Source organism: Poecile atricapillus, chromosome 2 (genome assembly GCF_030490865.1).
Source record: "Poecile atricapillus isolate bPoeAtr1 chromosome 2, bPoeAtr1.hap1, whole genome shotgun sequence".
Lineage (NCBI taxonomy): Eukaryota > Metazoa > Chordata > Aves > Passeriformes > Paridae > Poecile > Poecile atricapillus.
This window is the reverse complement of record NC_081250.1, coordinates 153,968,201-153,980,853: the sequence shown is the minus strand read 5'-3', so window position 1 is coordinate 153,980,853 and position 12,653 is coordinate 153,968,201.

Sequence of the window (12,653 nt, the reverse complement as noted above, 5' to 3'; positions counted from 1 at the left end):
AATTGAACTGGGAAAGGACCCAGAACAGAACCGGGAACGGAACTGGGAATTGAACCAGGAAAGGACCCGGAATGGACCCGGGAATGGACCCGGGAACAGCCCCAGGAACAGCCCCAGGAACAGCCCTGGGAACAGCCCCGGGAACAGCCCTGGGAATGGACCCGGGAACAGCCCCGGGAAGGGCCCCGGGAACAGCCCCGGGAATGGACCTGGGAACAGCCCCGGGAACAGCCCCAGGAACAGCCCCGGGAACAGCCCCAGGAACAGCCCTGGGAACAGCCCCGGGAACAGCCCCGGGAACAGCCCCGGGAACAGCCCCGGGAACAGCCCCGGCCGTGTCCCCTCCCCGCCGCTCCCGTGTGTCCCCTCCCCTCCCCGCCGGTGCCGGGGTGTCCCCACATCCCCCCTGGACCTGGAGCCCCCCGGGAACCCCGGAGCCGCCGGGAGCTCCGGGGAGCTTCGCTGCACTTTATGGCTCCTGCCCTCGGCTGCACTGATCCCCCGTGATCCCCCCAGTGATCCCCCCCCGATCCCCACCCCCGGCTCCCTCCGTCCATCCGGGACCCCAAATCCCAGCCCCGGAGCCGCCCCCGCTCCGAGCGTTTCAAGAGTTTTGGCTTCGCTCTCCTCCCGCTCCGGCTCCGCTTTTCCCGCCGGGATCTCGCCTGGGGCTGGGGGAGGGGGATCCCATCTGCGGATCCTGTGGGATCTGGGATCAGGGGATCCCTCCTGTGGGATCTGGGGTCAGGGGATCCAGCCTGTGGCTCCTCAGGATCTGGAATCTGGATCTGGGGGATCCCTCTTGTGGCTCCCGTGGGATCTGGGATCAGGGGAATCCCTCCTGTGGTTCCCGTGGGATCTGGGATCAGGGGAATCCCTCCTGTGGTTCCCGTGGGATCAGGGGAATCCCTCCTGTGGTTCCCGTGGGATCAGGGGAATCCCTCCTGTGGTTCCCGTGGGATCTGGGATCAGGGGAATCCCTCCTGTGGTTCCCGTGGGATCAGGGGAATCCCTCCTGTGGTTCCCGTGGGATCTGGGATCAGGGGATCCCTCCTGTGGGATCTGGGTTCAGGGATCCCTCCTCTGGGATCCGGATCAGGGGATCCCACCTGCGGCTCCTGAGGGATCTGGGACCCAGGGGATCTCTCCTGTGGGATCAGGGTTCGGGGATCCCTCCTCTGGGATCTGGATCAGGGGGATCCCACCTGCTCCTCCCGTGGGATCTGGGGTCAGGGGATCCCATCTGTGGGATCTGAGGATCCCCACCTGCGGCTCCTCTGGGATCAGGGGAATCCCTCCATGGAATCTGGGATCAGGGAGCCCCACCTGTGAGATCTGGGACCCGGGGGATCCCTCTTCTGGGATCCGGGGGATCTCACCTGTGGGATCGGGGGATCTCCACCTCCCTTGGGAAGGGAATTCCAGCAGAATTCCGGAGCAGGGATCCCTCTCTCATCCTAAGGGGGCTCCGGAGCAGGGGGATCTGTGGGATCTGGGATCCGGGTCAGGGGGATCCCACCTGCCCCTGACTGCTCCCAGTGCGGATCCCAGATCCCAGGATCTGAGTCTGGTGCAGCTCCAGGTGCAGATCCCAGGATCTCGTTCTGGTTCTCCAGGTGCAGATCCCAGATCGCGGGATCTGATTGGTTCTGCTCCAGGTGCAGATCCCAGATCCCAGGATCTAATTCTGGCAGATCTCCAGGTGCAGATCCCAGGATCTAATTCTGGTTCTGCTCCCAGTGCAGATCCCAGATCCCAGGATCTGATTCCGGCTCTGCTCCTGGTGCAGATCCCAGGATCTGATTCCGGCAGATCTCCAGGTGCAGATCCCAGATCCCAGAATCGGATTCTGGTTCTCCCAGTGCAGATCCCAGATCCCAGGATCTGATTCTGGTTCTCCCAGTGCAGATCCCAGATCCCAGGATCTGATTCTGGCAGATCTTCAGGTGCAGATCCCAGATCCCAGAATCAGATTCCAGCTCTGCTCCCAGTGCAGATCCCAGATCCCAGGATCTGATTCTGGCAGATCTCCAGGTGCAGATCCCAGAATCTGATTGGCTCTGCTCCCAGTGCAGATCCCAGATCCCAGGATCTGATTCTGGCAGATCTTCAGGTGCAGATCCCAGATCCCAGAATCAGATTCTGGTTCTCCCGGTGCAGATCCCAGATCCCAGGATCAGGTTTTGGTTCTCCCGGTGCAGATCCCAGATCCCGGGATCAGATTGGTTCTGTTCCCAGTGTGGATCCCAGATCCCAAGATCTCATTCTGGTTGTCCCAGTGCAGATCCCAGATCCAGCTGCCCACTCACACAGAGGAGCCCCCCGAGCCCCCCCGTCGGGGCAGATCCCTGGGGATCCGTTGGGATCCATTGGGATCCGTGGGGATCCCGCTGTTCCCAGCCCCGGGAGGTCTCTTTGTGCTCCCCAGATTCCCCGGGGGGATCCCCCGGCTCCCCCTGGAACGCTGCAATCCCCCCCCACTGCCAATAAAGGATTTTTGGGATCTGCTCCCAATTCCTGGGGAATTCCCACGGGGAATGGTGGGGATCGGGATTTGGGGGATCGGGATTTTGGGGATTTTGGGGTTTGGATTTTGGGGGTTTGGGATTTTGGGGGTCGGGATTTTGGGGATCGGGATTTTGGGAGTCGGGATTTTGGGGTTTGGGATTTGGGGGATTTCGGGGATCGGGATTTTGGGGATTTTGGGGGTCGGGATTTCGGGGTCGGGATTTTGGGGATTTTGGGGGTTGGGATTTTGGGGGTTGGGATTTTGGGGATTTTGGGGGTTGGGATTTTGGGGATTGGGATTTTGGGGATTTTGGGGGTTGGGATTTTGGGGGTCGGGATTTTGGGGATTGGGATTTTGGGGGTCGGGATTTGGGGGTCAGGATTTGGGGGATCGGGATTTTTGGGATTTTGGGGTTTGGATTTTGGGGTTTGGATTTTGGGGGTCGGAATTTTGGGGTCGGGATTTTTGGGATTTTGGGGGTCGAGATTTTGGGGGTTGGTTTTAGGGGTCAGGATTTTGGGGGTCGGGATTTTGGGGTCGGGATTTTGGGATTTTGGGGGTCAGGATTTTGGGTTTTGGGATTTTGGGGATTTTGGGGGTTGGAATTTTGGGGTTTGGATTTTGGGGATTGGGATTTTGGGGTCGGGATTTTGGGGGTCGGGATTTTGGGAGTCGGGATTTTGGGGTTTGGGATTTTGGGGTCAGGATTTTGGGATTTGGGATTTTAGAGGTTGGGATTTTGGGAATCGGGATTTTGGGGATTTTGGGGGTCGGGATTTTGGCGGTCGGGATTTTGGGGATTTTGGGGGTTGGGATTTTGGGGGTCGGGATTTTGGGGATTTGGGATTTTGGGGGTCGGGATTTTGGGGATCGGGATTTTGGGGGTTGGGATTTTGGGGGTCGGGATTTTGGGGATTTGGGATTTTGGGGGTTGGGACTTTGGGGTGATGGAGAGATGGAGAGACAGATGGACAGACAGGCGGACAGACAGACAAACGAACGGACAGATGGACAGACAGACGGACAGATGGATGGACAGACGGACGGATGGACAGAAGGACAGACGGATGGATGGACGGACAGACAGACGGACAGATGGACAGACGGATGGACAGACGGACAGATGGACAGCTCGGGGCCAGCTCCAAAGCTCCCGATTGGAGACAACGCAACGGGAGCGGCGCCGGGAGGAGAGAAATAAAAACGAGCAGGGCTGGAGTCCTCAAGCTCAGGATCAACCCAGGGAAAGCTGCAGGGTCTGGGGAGCAGAATGGAGCCCCAAACAGACGGGTTCTGTTCATGGAAACGTTTATTCAGCACGGGAACCATTTATTTATATTATATTTATATTATATTTATTTCTATTATATTTATATTTATTTATTTATATGGGAACAACTCAGATCCAGAACAATCAGCCCCAAACAGACGGGTTCTGTTCATGGAAACGTTTATTGAGCACGGGAACAACTCAGATCCAGAACAATCAGCCCAGAACTGAGCCTGAGCAGGGGTTTTTGAGGGACAGAACTCCTGAGGGTGGAGTTCAGGGTCAGAAACACCAAAGGAGAACCCCCAGAGACCCAAACCCCATCAGAACCCCTGGACCCTTCTCAAGGGGTTTGGGGTGGGGTAACTCCATCCAGGGCTCACAGCGCTCATCCCCCAGCACAGGGGCTCAAAATCCACACCCGAGGCTCACAGCCCTGCCTCTCCCTTCACAACACTGATCTGAAACGGACTCTGTGCCTCCCCGAGTGTGAAAAACGAGCTTCACCTAATTTTTATAGAATTTAAAAGTTTAATTGAAATGAAGACAATTAGGAGAAAATAATAAAGTCTACAGACAGGGCCGGGTGTCTTTGCATTCACCTCCCTGACAAAGGATTGTCCCTTAAAAAACAGAACCCTGCTACAAATCCAGAAATTCTCATTCATATCCAGAAATTCTCATACATATCCAGAAATTCTCATTCATATCCAGAAATTCTCATACAGATCCAGAAATTCTCACACATATCCAGAAATTCTCATTCATATCCAGAAATTCTCATTCATATCCGTAAATTCTCATTCATATCCAGAAATTCTCATTCATATCCATAAATTCTCATTCATATCCATAAATTCTCAAACATATCCATAAATTCTCACACATATCCAGAAATTCTCATACAGATCCATAAATTCTCATACAGATCCCTAAATTCTCATTCATATTCATAAATTCTCATCCATATTCATAAATTCTTCTTAGGCTCTTTGGTTTTCTTCTGTTTAGTTTTCTCTTGCCCCCTTCCCAATAGATCAATCCTCTTGGTGCCATCGAGATTTACATTCCCTGATTCCAGAAATGCAATAAATTCCTCCCTCCAGAGTTCTGCTCACTGCTGTCTTCATCTGGATAAGAGAGTTTACAAATGCAGGAGTTCTCCAGCTGTTTTTTTTTGTTGTTGTTGTTTTTTTTCTCAGTCTTTGGGTTATACAAACAAAAGCAGTTTTTATTTTAATACTATGCCATAGCCTAACATATATGTATTATACCACTATTTCTAAGTTTTTAGTATTAAAAACTTACTATATTATTATTACTTATTTTATTAGTGTATTTTTAGTTTTAAGTATTTTTAAGTATTTTAATATGGCTATGCCATAGCCTAACATATGTATTATACCACTATTTCTAAATTTCATCAATAACAGAAATAAAGAAAACTACATTAATACAACAAAAATTTCCCATTCTTATCCACGTAACCCCGAGCTGGCAGAGTGTATAATATTATGATATTTTTGCAAATATTAAAACGAATAATTAAAATTATTCATTTTAATATTTGCGAAAAGCCAACAATATGAAATGAAATGAAATGAAATGCAATGAAATGAAATGAAATGAAATACAATAAAATGAAATGAAATAAAATGAAATAAAATGAAATAAAATAAAATGAAATAAAATAAAATAAAATAAAATAAAATAAAATAAAATAAAATAAAATAAAATAAAATAAAATAAAATAAAATAAAATGAAATAAAATGAAATGAAATGAAATGAAATGAAATGAAATAAAATAAAATGAAATGAAATGAAATGAAATGAAATAAAATAAAATAAAATAAAATAAAATAAAATAAAATAAAATAATATAAAATGAAATGAAATGAAATGAAAAAAAAAATTAAAAAATTAAAATAAAATAAAATAAAATAAAATAAAATAAAATAAAATAAAATAAAATAAAATAAAATAAAATAAAATATCTATAACACCTCAATAGTCGAGTCAGATGTTAGAAGTTTATTTCAGGGCATGGGAGAGAGAGAGCTCTGCTAGGAGCCAGCAGATGGAGCTCAAAGCAGGCTCGCAGAGAACAATACAAAAGGGGGTAAAATATGAATATATGAGCTCAAGACTTTAAGATTGCTAAGAAAGAGAGTGACAGAAGTGAGAGAGCTGGAAAAAAGAGTTAAAGAAAAGCAGGAAAGAGCAGGAAAAAGAGCAGCAGGAGGGTAGAAAGCGTGAGGGAAGAAGAGAGACGAAGGGAAAACAAGAGAGCCAAGAGAGCGAACTCTCTTTTACAATTGTTTCTATAATCTATACATTGAATATTCCATTCCTTCACTAACCAATCTTTCTAAGTGTACTGACACAGTAACATTTGTGTGTGACCTATAGAAACCGCTGGTTTTGCATGTTTTTAATTATCTCAGGGTCCTTTAGACCTTTTTTTAATAAGGCTGGGAAGAGCTGAGTTTTATTGAGGGACAGAATGTGTTCTGGTTCCTTTGAATTATTCATTGGATAATAATATCCAATATTATTATTAATATAATAATTATTATATTATATATATATAATATATAATATATAATATATAATATATAATATATAATATATAATATATAATATATAATATATTTATATTATATAATATATATTATATATAATATATATATTATATAATATATATTATATAATATAATATATATTATTATATATAATATATAATATATATTATATATATTATATATTATATATAATATATATTATTATATAATAGAATATATTATATATAATATATTATATATTATATATTATATATTATATAAAATATTATATATTATATATATTATATATATTATATATTATGTATTATTATATAATATATAAAATTATATTCATAATATATATATTTTAATGAATTATAAATTATAAATTATACGTTCATAAATTATATTCATAATTATAATTATATTCATTGCTTTAATTTCTATTTCTTCCTGAGCCTTATCTGGCTACAGAGTCATATTTATAATTCCTTTCTGATTCTGCCTTGCCAGCACCTGTGCCGAGCTCCTCCCGAGCTCACCAGGAACGTTTCCAGGAATTGCTGCGGGATAACGAGCTCCTCCTTTAACCAGCGGCCTTGGGGACTGTTGTGGTTTTAAACTAGTAACAAAAATTACTTATTTTTTGTTGTGAGATATGGATTAAAATAAGAGCAAAACAGGCTTAAAACTTAAAAGGAATAAAGACAGTTTATTAACAAACTATTAGAATAAGAATACCAAAATAAACTTTCAGAAAACTCTTTTTCTTTTCACTACTTGACCATTTCTTTGTACACATAACAACACAGAGACAAAAAAAATAGTTTTACAATCTTGGTGGTCAAAAACAGTCTCAATTTTAGAGTCTTTTCATCAGTCCCCGTAGAGAAACAGAAGTCTCTTCCTGCTAATCCATGGAGTTTCTGGAGTCCACTCCTCCCATCTCACACCACTCTGAGGTGTGCAATGGGTCAAATTGAATCCAGGGATGTTATTTTTAAGGATAAGTGATTCAAAGGTAGAAATCCTTTTCAGTTGTTTGTTACCGCTGAAGATGAACAGATCACACGGACACAGGTCGAGGTGTGGTGAAAAGAAGGGGAAGTTTATTTTTCCCCCCAGAATTTATCGGCTCCTGACCACGGCCAGGGATTGGGTGGTCAGGATAACACTTTCTCACTGCACTGGCCATGAGAGAAAGAGCAGAGTTTATTTTTCCCTCCAGGATTTACAGGCTTCTGACCACAGCCAGGGATTGGATGGTCAGGATAACACTTTCTCACTGCACTGGCCATGAGAGAAAGAGCAGAGTTTATTTTTCCCTCCAGGATTTACAGGCTCCTGACCACAGCCAGGGATTGGATGGTCAGGATAACACTTTCTCACTGCACTGGCCATGAGAGATGCCCATCACAAGACGTGTAACAGAAGGAATGTACACATATCTATGTTTACAGTTACTGTCCTGGGAAAGTCTTTAGAAAACTATGTCAGCAAGCTCAGAAGCTGAGTTTTCAGGGCGACATCTCACCCTTTTTGGTTTAATAAAAAGAAAAGAAAAAGAAAAATGAACAAAGAAACTAGCAACATTATAAACAATCAAAATAATAAATAATAGAAAAATACAATACTCCATACAATCAGAAGGCTGTAATTTCAGGGTGATATCTCACCCTTTCGTTATTATTAAAAAAAAAACAAAAACCCAAAAAACAAGAGCCAGAAAAAACAACAAAACTCAAAAATAAATGACACAATTGTCCAACATCAACACCTGCTCGTGGATGGCTCTCAATTTGGTCACGGAAGCAAAATCCATGGCCAAACTGAAAGGTGCCTGGGAAAACGTATGAAATGCTATGACAGCAGCCTGTAATTCCATCAATTGGGCTGATCCAGCCTCATTACTCTCTAAAAAAGAAAAAACCTAAAAAACAAAACAGTGACATCAATGGAAAGATTAATGTAATAAACTTGAGGAGCAAAGATTAATGTAATAAACTTGAGGAGCAGAAACTGCTCACAGAACCTCCTCCAGCATCTACTGTGCCTGTGGGGTCAGTGTCAGAGGTGACTTTAAAATCAGAGTCCCCCTTTAACAGACCAAACAAGGGAGGCAGTTCTGTCGTGGTCAGTCCCATATAGGGACACAACCATGTAAAAATCCATTAATATTTGGACATCATTCATGCAGTGTCTGCACTGAATGCAAAAAAAAATAATTGCACCTCCAAATGCAGGACTGTTTGTCCCAAAATTATTTTTGACCCTCAAATAATTTCAGGGAGGTTGTAGAGACGAGCAGCAGGAAACTGCTTGCAAACTCCAGAGAGGGCTGGAGCCCCATATCATCGGCAAATGCTGGCAAATTTTCACAAGCCTTGTGGCAAATCTCCATTGATATCTCTGTGTGGGCTCAGCATTAACGATAGCTGGCACCAGAAAGACAAATTTCGGTCTGTCATCGGGATGCAAAGGAATTGCAAAGAACAATCTTTCGGATCCACAATGAGGACTAGCAAATCAACAGGAAACATGGCAGGTGAAGGCATGCTAGCCTGCAACATCCCCATGCTTTCCATCATAGCAGTAACTTTCTGGAGGTGTTGTAGCAACCTCCATTTCCCAGACTTCGTCTTGATACAGAAAACAGGAATGTCCCAGGGACTGGTTGAAACTCCAGATCACTGTGATCCAACTGTTCTTGCATCAGTCACGGAGGGTGACCAGTCTATCATGAGAGAGAAACAACAGAATCTGCTGAACAAAGAGTCAGTCTCAAGTTCTTCTTTGTGTTGAATGTCTCAGCATCGGGTCCAAGGGTCCATCAGCAAACCAGACAACCGTGATGTCCATGCCAGTGTCAAAACCCACAGAAGCTGATCTCTGACAGCATCTCACCAAGGATGGACAGGGTGCAGACCCGTTCAGGATGATCCCTGGCTGTCAGAACAGCAGTCCATGAACCCAGGGAGGTCCAGGGAACCTCCGAAGCCACCATCTCCCCGCAGCTGATTCTCAGCTCTGCGAACATAAAACTCAAAAGGCACAAGGTGAGCAAATCTAGGAACAGGAGGGGTGAGTGTGGAACCCATGGCAGAAATGCACCCCAGGAAATCCAAATCAACGTCCCCTAGGTGAACAATGGTGCCCTGAGCAGTGGTGTTCAACCATTCCACAAGAAGAGCACTCACGGTCTCACCCACTGGACCAAAGCATTCAGAAGTACATGGAATGCCTGATATGCTCAGCTGCACAGTCATTTTACAGGAGGACAAGGTCCACAGGCCAGCTGAAGAAGCTCCAGCAGCCTGGGACCCCTGGCCCGTCAAGGCCACCGGCTTCTCCCCTGCGGCACCACCGGAGCCAGTGGTAAACAGCTCAGGACCTTGGTCTGCCACAGCTACAGGAGGCGGCGGGGGAGGCCTGGCTCCAGCTGCAGGCTCGGGTGATGCCCGGGAACCTGAGGCGGGGGGGTTTGGAGGCAGTTCAGCACAGCCCGCTCCCGGCGCGAGGGGGAACCGGGGCGCCGGTAAAGGCACAGCCGGGGAAACCGCGGCACCGTCCCGCTCCGCTGCCAGGGAACAACCCGGGCTCGCAGGACGGGAATCCGGCAGCACAGGGCCGGCAGAACCCAGCCCCGCGTCCGCAGCACCCGCAGCACCCGTGCCCCCGCCCCACGAATCCGGCATGGGGCCCGGGCCCGGCCCGTCCCCCACCGCGGGGCAGGGCACGGCCCCGCCGCAGCACGGACATGGGACGGACCCCGAGGCATCCCCCAGGGCCTGCGCCGCCCCCCGTTCAGGCACCCCCACCTCGGTCTGTGCCGGGAGGGCACACGGAGAAAGCGACCCTGCCCCGGGCTTCCACCGCCGCGGCGCGGGCCGAGGAGGGGTTACACCCCCGGGGTCCGCGGTGCCCCGGACAGCCTGCCGGCAGGGATCCAACCCCGTCCCGGACAGCCTGCCGGCAGGGATCCAACCCCGCCCTGGACCTACACCGCCGGGGCACGGGCCGAGGCGGGGTCACGCCCACCGGTCCCGCGGCGGCCCCGTTCAACCCACTGGGGGCCCCGGCGATCCCGGGGGAGCCGACCTCGGGACCCGACCTCAGAAAGCCGCACCTTCGCCAGATCCCGAGCAGCCGGAGCAGCCGGGGCTCATAACCGACCAGCAGAGCCTCGATCAGGGAATCGCCTACAGCGTCCCAAGCCGACTGCGAAAAAATCGCTTCAACCACAGGGAAAAACCCCTCAGTTTTCCCGTACTCACACAATTGCTGAAAGTCAGCATACGAAACATCAATCCCTCTCTGATCATGCACTGCACGCCATATCTCCAAAACCAGGCCCTCCGTAAGAGGAAGCCCAAAACCATCCATAGCCACAGGCTAGACAGTACCCTGTAACACACGTGCAAGACACGTAGGGGTTCACCAGATGTTGCCGCTGAAGATGAATAGATCACACGGACACAGGTCGAGGTGTGGTGAGAGAAAGGGAAAGTTTATTTTTCCCTCCAGGATTTATAGGCTCCTGACCACGGCCAGGGATTGGATGGTCAGGATAACACTTTCTCACTGCACTGGCCACGAGAGAAAGAGCAGAGTTTATTTTTCCCTCCAGGATTTATAGGCTCCTGACCACAGCCAGGGATGGGATGGTCAGGATAACACTTTCTCACTGCACTGGCCATGAGAGATGCCCATCACAAGACGTGGAACAGAAAGAATGTACACATATCTATGTTTACAGTTACTGTCCTGGGAAAGTCTTTAGAAAACCATGGCAGCAAGCTCAGAAGCTGAGTTTTCAGGGCGACAGTTGTTTCTGTGAGCCTTCCTGGAAAACAGCCATCTCTTTGGCTCCTTTAAGGCTTTAAAATCTTCACTTCACTCGCAAGTTCCAGCAACTCACAGCATTACAACCGTCCTTCTTTTCTTTAAAGTCCACCCTTTGAATACTCTATTCCTCTCATACTCTAGTCATGAATTAAAGGAGTCTTTAAACTACTGTCTATCTCCATAGCTGTAACAGAAAGACTTTTCAGCAACAAGCATCTCCTTTTCTCTCTTTCTTATTTAAACTTAACTCTTTTCTTCACTGTTTTTAGTAGTTCTATGATGTCTTTTGCATGTTGATTGCCTCTCTTTCTCTGTCTTTCTAGCAAAAAAGAGTAATCTGTATGTTTATCAGGTAGTAAAAAAAATTAAAGCCTTAGAAAAGCTGCAAGAGTTCATAGTGTCAGGTTTCAGTCTAGCAACAGACCTTGAAAACTAAAACTAAGCTGCCAAGCTCTGCTTTCTTCTCCTCCCCCCACCCCCCACGGCCTTGTCCCGGGCCTGGGAGGGGGGGGAGGGAAGCCAAGACGGAGCTCCTTACCTCTCGAAAGCCGGAAATCCAAAGAGAACGAAAGAGCTCTGAGTGTACTTCTTAAGGGGGTGTTAACAAGTTGAATTCACTTTTTAATGGTCAGATCTGCTGTCAATTCTTGAAAATGACTGATAATTGGTCAGGAAGAAAAACTCCCATCAGTCACCAGTAGCTTCAACTTCCCCTTTTTTTACTCGGTCTTAAAGGTGAAGCTAACCCATGACAATATTGTATGTTGTATATTGCATATTGTACATTGTATATCGTACATTGTATATTGTATATTGTATATCGTATATTGTACATTGTATATCGTACATTGTATATCATACATTAAATATTGTATATTGTATATTGTATACCGTATATCGTATATTGTATATTGTATATTGTATATTGTACATTGTATATTGTATATTGTATATTGTTCATTGTATATTGCATATCATATATTGTATATTGTATTTTGTATATCGTATATCATATATTGTATATTGTACATTGTATATTGCATATCGTATATTGTATATCATACATTGTATATTGTATATTGTGTATCATACATTGTATATTGTATATTGTATATTGTACATTGTATATTGTATATCGTATATTGTATATTGTATATCATACATTGTATATTGTATATTGTATATCGTACATTGTACATTGTATATGGTATATTGTATATGGTATATGGTACATTGTATATGGTATATGGTATATTGTATATGGTATATTGTATATGGTATATTGAATATTGTACATTGTATATTGTATATCATATATGGTATATTGTATATGGTATATTGTACATTGTATATCGTACATTGTATATCGTACATTGTATATTGTATATGGAATATTGTATATGGTATATTGTATATGGTATATGGTATATTGTATATGGTATATTGCATATTGTATATCACATATAA